Genomic DNA, 6656 nt, shown 5'->3' with positions numbered 1-6656 from the left:
TTTATAATTAATGATGTCTCAAGTTCCCTTTAGTGGAGTAGATTCACACAGTAGTGTTTCCTTTTTAAGATCGTAGCATTTGTGATGTGCCTTACATATTTTTTGAGAAAAAAAATTAGAGTATGTGAAGTCCAAATGACTGAAAACATTTAGCTGAATACATACTTGTTTTTTTTGTTAAAAAAAAAAAAAAAAACTTCCTGTGAAATATCTGGGTTTGAACTTCCAGGAAAACCTGGGAAAAACACAAAATCTGTTTTTAAAGATTTATTTAAGATTTTATTCCAAATGCTGTGAATTCAGTTAGAAATAAAAGTTAAAGCACTGGGGCTGGGCTTGTGGCACAGCGTTAGAGCATTTGTTTAGCACATGCAAGGCTCTGGGTTCTATCCTCAGCACCCCACAAAAATAAATTTGTAAAGGTATTATATCCAACCACAACTAAAAAATAAATAAATATTTTTAAAAAGCTCTGTGAATGTAGCTCAGTGATAGGGCAATTGCCTAGCATGTTGAAGGCCCTGAGTTCCATTTCCAGTACCATGCACAATAAAAAAAAAAAAAAAAAAAAAAAAAAAGACCAAGCAAAGGAAAAAGGCTATGGTTTAAAAGAATGTACTGGGGAAGAACTCAAAATTGTAACCAGCTGAAGTTTTTTTTTTTTTTTTTTTAATTTGTTTTTCCAGTTACATGTCTAAGAGCCTATTTGGCCTAGCAACAGAAAGAATCAAGTATATTGCTTCCTGATTCTAAAATAATTAAAATCATGTGATTCTACAGAACCTCTAGAAAAATCAAAATTCTGGAGGAAGAATTGTTGCTGTCTTCTCACTGACTGTCCTGTTCAGTACCTTATGAAGAAAAGATTTTCAGCCTGCTTGAAAGGCAAATTTTAATCATCCCAATTTTTATTCTCACCTGTCCACTGAAAACTTCTATTCAGCAAAAGTGTTATCACGTGGAACTATTAACACTAAGAGGAAGAAGATAGGCTCCACTGTTTGTGGATTCTTCCCAGTTTGATCAAACTGCATAAAATACATTTTTCTTTTTTTCCATCTTTTTTAGCCTATTTGTTATGCAGGCAAGTAGATGAATCCAGCCAGCCAACATTCAGGCAAGGTTCATAGGTTAGGCTGCCAGAAGGAAGATCCTAAATGAGCAGTATAGTTCTAAAATTAAAACCAATATCACTTAAATGAATTGCCAGCTACATTTTATAGGATCAGCATATTTTTGTAAAGAACCAGTATGTAACTTTATTTCCTTGGCTTTTATAATATTTCTTGATAAACAGTAGGTATTGAATAAATTCTTCCTGGATTAAACTGATCAGGACTTTAGTTGGAGAGTTTTTTCATACATATTTTAAAACCTCTGTATCTAAGTTATATCAACTGTGACATATATTGAATTCAAAGCATTTAAAGAACAGAATTCATTGTAAGAAGACAACAAAGGGGTCTTAATTTTCCAGGTGGGTGTATGAGGATAAGTGATAAGAGGAGGCAGAAAAGCAGACTGAGAAAAGGGTTTCTCTCCAACTACCAGGAGAAGCTCCCCCTTGTAGAACTCATTTCTGAAGACACTCCTATCCCTGCTTAAATAAGCATGCTAGTAAAATTCAACAAGCCACCACATTCAGAAATGTCTCAGAAGGAATCCACAAATTAGAAGTTGAGGACATATCTGCATTAGAAGAAAATAATGTCTGTAGAATTGTCAAAATTGTACAATTCCATGCAGTAAAATTCAAAGAAACAGGCATCACAATGGTTTCTCTGATGCACACAGCCAGGAAAGTCTTTTCTACATGCTGAAACACTTGCCCATAAAGGAGTCAGAATTCAAGAGACCTTCTGGTTAAAGGGCTGAAGGGTAGTGAGACTGTACCTGTTTAGCCAATCCCAGGATCCCAGCAGGAATCTGGGAACCCTGAAGGTAAAGCAATAGTCTTCAAACTTGGAAATGAATATAAGTCACCTGGAACATTTTAAAAACTAACAATTCCTCACCTCCTCAACTGAAATTTTGACTTCCTAACTGAAACTTACTCTGAGCCCCACCAAACCAGAGCACTTAGGATACCAGTGGAGGGTATTTTTGTACTAAAGTACTCAAGGAAGTCAGACCATGAACTCCAAAGAAGAAAATGGACAGATTTGGGTCATCAACCCCCATATCTGTGCAGTGATGAACTCCTGGACTAGGCAGGGGAACAGCTCCCTGCGACATGATATTGCAGTTTGCACAAGGTTAGTCTTGGTGTCTACAGTGTGCTCTGTGGTTGAGGTTGGCACTAGTACTGGACAGAGTGGGGCAGTAAGAAGACACAATGCAAAACCCCAAATCCCAATCAAGGGAGTGCTTGGGAGTCACAACTGGGATGAATGGCTGTTGACTCTTATTATTAATGATTTTGCCCTTAATACTCAGTTTTAAAGATTTTAACTATCTGTAGCAAAACCAGCTGGAGATTATCTTGATTGCATAAATTTGATATACCAATTTCAAAGGGCAAAAATCTGTTAGTTTAAATGCAAAAGTTACTGGATTCTATAAAATTCTCAAATTCCATATTCAAATTGTTAAAAGGCAATCAAGCATGAAATTGAAAAAAGTTTTTGTTCACAAATTTGTTCACATGAATTACTAAAATTTTGTTAACTGTCAAAAATTCTGTTGGCAGAGGTCCTTCTCCCATCCCGGCCCTGGACCTAGTGTTGTCTGCTCCCCCTAGGGTGCCGTGGCCTCAGCTCCTGCACCAGCTGCTTCACACCCTGGAAAGCGAAGGTGAGGTGGCAGTGGGCCCAGAGGCCGAGCAGTTCCCAGAGACCTCCGAGCTGGAGGATGCCACCGCCTAGGACCTGTCCTCCTGTCTCAGCAGCACCCTCAGCTTCACCAGCGCTGAGCACAACAAGGAGGCTGGCCCTACTGTCTCCCTGGACAGACAACGCGAGAAGACAGAGCGGAGTCCCTCACCTGATGGGCAGCGAGGCAGTCAATTCCTGGCCCGGCAGCTACAGGATTTCTGGAAGAAATCTCAAAACACTCTGGCGGGTGCTCTTTTAGGTGACCAGCGCCAATGTTGTCAAGGACCCGCGCTCCAATTCTACACCCTCGCCATGATGTGTCCAGGGCTACCAGATCGCCAGCCAGCCCAGATCTCTTGCCGCTTCTCAGACTTTGAGCAGCTGCATCGAAACCTGCAGCTGCAGTTTTGGGGCCCAATGGCTGCCATCTCCTTCCCCCCTTATAGGCCTGCACCAGAATTTTACCGAAGAAATGATTGCCGGCCTTAGCAGAGCCTTTGGACATTTGTTTGGGCCACCTGCAAGCCGTGCCGGAGCTACGCCATGTCCCAGACCTGCAGGACTTCTTTGTGCTGCCAGAGCTGTAGAGGGCACAGAGCCTCACCTGTTCCGGCTTCTATCGTGAGGCCCTGGCACTCTGGGCCAATGCCTGACAGCTGCAGACCCAGCTGGATGCCCCACTTGGGCCCAGACTGTCCTCTGCTGACCCTAGCCTGGCTGGCTGTGTGCCACCAGGAGCTGGAGGACCCTGTGGAGGCCTAGGCCTGCTGTGAGAAGACCCTGCAGCTGTTGGGAGAAAAGAGCCCCCATTCTTTCCTGGCACCCTTCCTAGAGGCTCATGCCTGGCTCCCCTGGCACCTAAGTCTGGACAAACGCCACTCAGAGTCCCTGCTCCAGGACCTGCAGGAAGCAGGCCTTACCCCTATGCCACTCCCAGTCTCAAAGTATTGCTCATCAAGGAGGTGCTAGGCTAACCCTCACCTAATCTTAAATCCACTGTGGGGTGAAGGGCTGCCCCAGGATTTGGGGAGCAGGGGACTGAAGAGGAGGACATGGAAAGCAGCTAGAAAGCCGCAGGGGTATTGAGAGCCCCCAGAAATTCCACAGAGAATTTGCAGTAGACAGAAGAAATTTTGTTGTTGACTTGGGCTGAGGACAAGCTTTGGCTGGGGGTTGGTACCCAGGGAATGGTACAAGGAGGAAGTCTGACACAGCCCCTCTAGCTTATTCACAGCCAGGGGCCATGGTCCAGGTCAGGATGAATGTGTCCTTTTCCATGGGCCTCTAAGCCAGCAAGTCAGCCTGACTGAAGTCTTGCAGTTGAGAGCCAGAGGAAGGGCTGTAGTTCTGGCCCAAGGAAATTAAAGACCAGCCACTCCAGGAAAAAAAAAAAAAAAAAAAAAAAAAGAATTCTGTTAATTATGCTACAATAGAAACCCAAACACATTTCAAAGGTGCATATGTATATTTGTGTATGTGTGTGTGTGTGTATATATATATATATATATATATATATATATACACACACACACACACACACACATATGTATGTGTGTGTATCTAGTAAATGCTAAATTAACTGTTAATTATATGATTATAATCATGTTGATTTAATCATTCCACATTATAGATATGTACCTTTTAAATGTATACAATTATTATTTGTCAATTAAAAATAATATTGTTTTAGCTTTTCTTTTTCTTTCTTTTTTTTTTTTTTTTTTTTGTCACTGTGACCAAAGTACCTGACAACAACTACTTAGAGTAGTAAATATTTATTTTGGATCATAGTTTTAGAGGTTCAGTCCATGATTAGCCGACTCCATAGCTCTGGGCCCAAGGTGAGGCAGAGCATCATGGTGGTGGAAGGCATAGCAGAGGAAAGCAGCTCAAGACTTGACAGCAAGTAGGAGAGAGAGAGAAAGCATATTTCTCTTCCCAGGGATAAAATATAAACCCCAAAGTTATGGCCCCAGTAACTTACTTCCTTCAGCCACACCCTAACTGCTGCCTGTAGTTACCACCTAATTAATCCATATCGGTGGATTAATCCACTTTTTAGGTTATAATCCTCATACTGTAATCATTTCACCTGTGAACATCCTTGCATTGCCTCACACATGCACTTTTGGGAATCACCTCAGATCTAAAGCATAACAAACATTAATTTTAAAAATCATAGTTTTATTCTATAAATATTGCTTCCAAATGCTACCTCATAGAGCAACATATTTATTGTGTGAACAAATAATCTATTTTGAATAAACTTTAGACAAATTTTGCCCTGCAATACCTCAGTTTTCTCCAGTGAAAATAGAGGGAAAATTATATAATTCCTTCTCTCTTATATTATTGTTGAAATATTGGAAAATTGCTACACAAAGTTTTTAAAATGTAGAAAAGTCCTGAAAGAGTTCAGGTGATCATTTATGTAGAGGTATATTTTTTTTCTAAATGACCATATCACTTTAAATACAAGAATTTAACAACTTTACTATCATATTTGTCCATAAATTTATAACAACTTGAATTTTGAGGACAAGACAAAGATTGCATGAGAATTTGTTTTCATTTTTATTATCTTAGAATGAATGTTTGGTAATTTGAGCATTTTGACTGAGGATAATTAAAGCAACATAAAAAAATTACAAAGCTAGACTCCCTTCTATTAAGCTAGGGACTCCCTAGTTTATAATAAAATAGAAAAACAAACAAACAAACAAAATGCCATTGCCAAGATGTAGGTATTTGGTGTTTCAAATAATCAACTAGGACATTCTAAAACTGCCATATAAATTTTCTTGCATTGTTTTGTGATATAGATGTACTTCTGTCTGTTGCTTCCTGCCCATCTCCCTGCCTCCTTCCTTCCACTTTGAGAAAACCAGGAACAGTTCCCTGCTAAATGTGGGCATGTTCCTGGAGAACACACTCCTGTCTCAGGAGCTCCATCTGGGAAGGCTCTTGTTTCTAATGAAGCATATGATTTTCCTCAGGGCTGTGTCTTTGTGGTCACAGTCTCTTCATGGAAGGAAAAACTGGATTTAGGGCTATGATATGGTTTTATGTCAGCTGCTCAGAGCAAGTGCAATCAATCCATTCCTAGCAAGAATATTTATAAATGAATCCTCATAAAATATCATTTCTTTTTCAACCAAAATGGACAGTAATTTCTTTGATGTATTCAAAAAATGCATAAAAATTACATAAAGAAAAAAGGAAGAATTTTACTTTATTTTCAGAATTTGGATTCATATGATGCTGAAATTTTTAATGTAACTAATTTATGGGAAATTATTTCTAGTTTAATACACTGGGTTGTTGTCAAAACAACCTTAGTTTTGTGATTCTTCTTTATACCCCAGGTACTTGTATGTCCTTTCATAGAGCTGAGGATAGACTCTTCTACTATCTGGCCAACAGGCAGAGCGGGAGGATTCAGAGCGGGAGGATTGGTATTTCACCAATCAGCCACAGGATACTTTGTCTCTGATTTTTCCTAGAATGCATATGCTCCTGGTATGTAGTACCCTTCCAGACATCAGACTCTCATTATAGCTCTCCTATTTAATGCAATGTTTATCTGAAATTATTTGAATAGTAATAGAGTGTCTTGAGTGTCTTTCTAAAAAATTTCCATGAAACAATCACTTCTTTTAGACAGGTGCACACATGCTTGTAATCCAAAGAGCTCAGGAGGCTGAGGTTGGAGAATTGGACCACACCTATCTTTTGTACTCACTTTCTTATTTGTATTTTTGGAGCTGGAGTTTTTCTTCCTGTCAGCATTATATTTTCAGCCTTCTGCATATTCCACATGTTAATTTACTCAGTCAACAAGTT

The 6656-nt window shown here is 39.7% G+C and overlaps 1 pseudogene; it reads left to right on the top strand.

The window, feature by feature from the left end:
• Positions 1 to 2133: 2133 nt before the first annotated feature.
• On the top strand, positions 2134 to 3787 carry LOC114083639 (sorting nexin-21 pseudogene; annotated as a pseudogene).
• The last annotated feature ends 2869 nt before the right edge of the window (positions 3788 to 6656 follow it).

The sequence above is a fragment of the Marmota flaviventris genome, chromosome 16, assembly GCF_047511675.1.
Source record: "Marmota flaviventris isolate mMarFla1 chromosome 16, mMarFla1.hap1, whole genome shotgun sequence".
In the NCBI taxonomy this organism is placed as follows: domain Eukaryota; kingdom Metazoa; phylum Chordata; class Mammalia; order Rodentia; family Sciuridae; genus Marmota; species Marmota flaviventris.
This window is presented reverse-complemented; position numbering and strand designations above follow the sequence as displayed.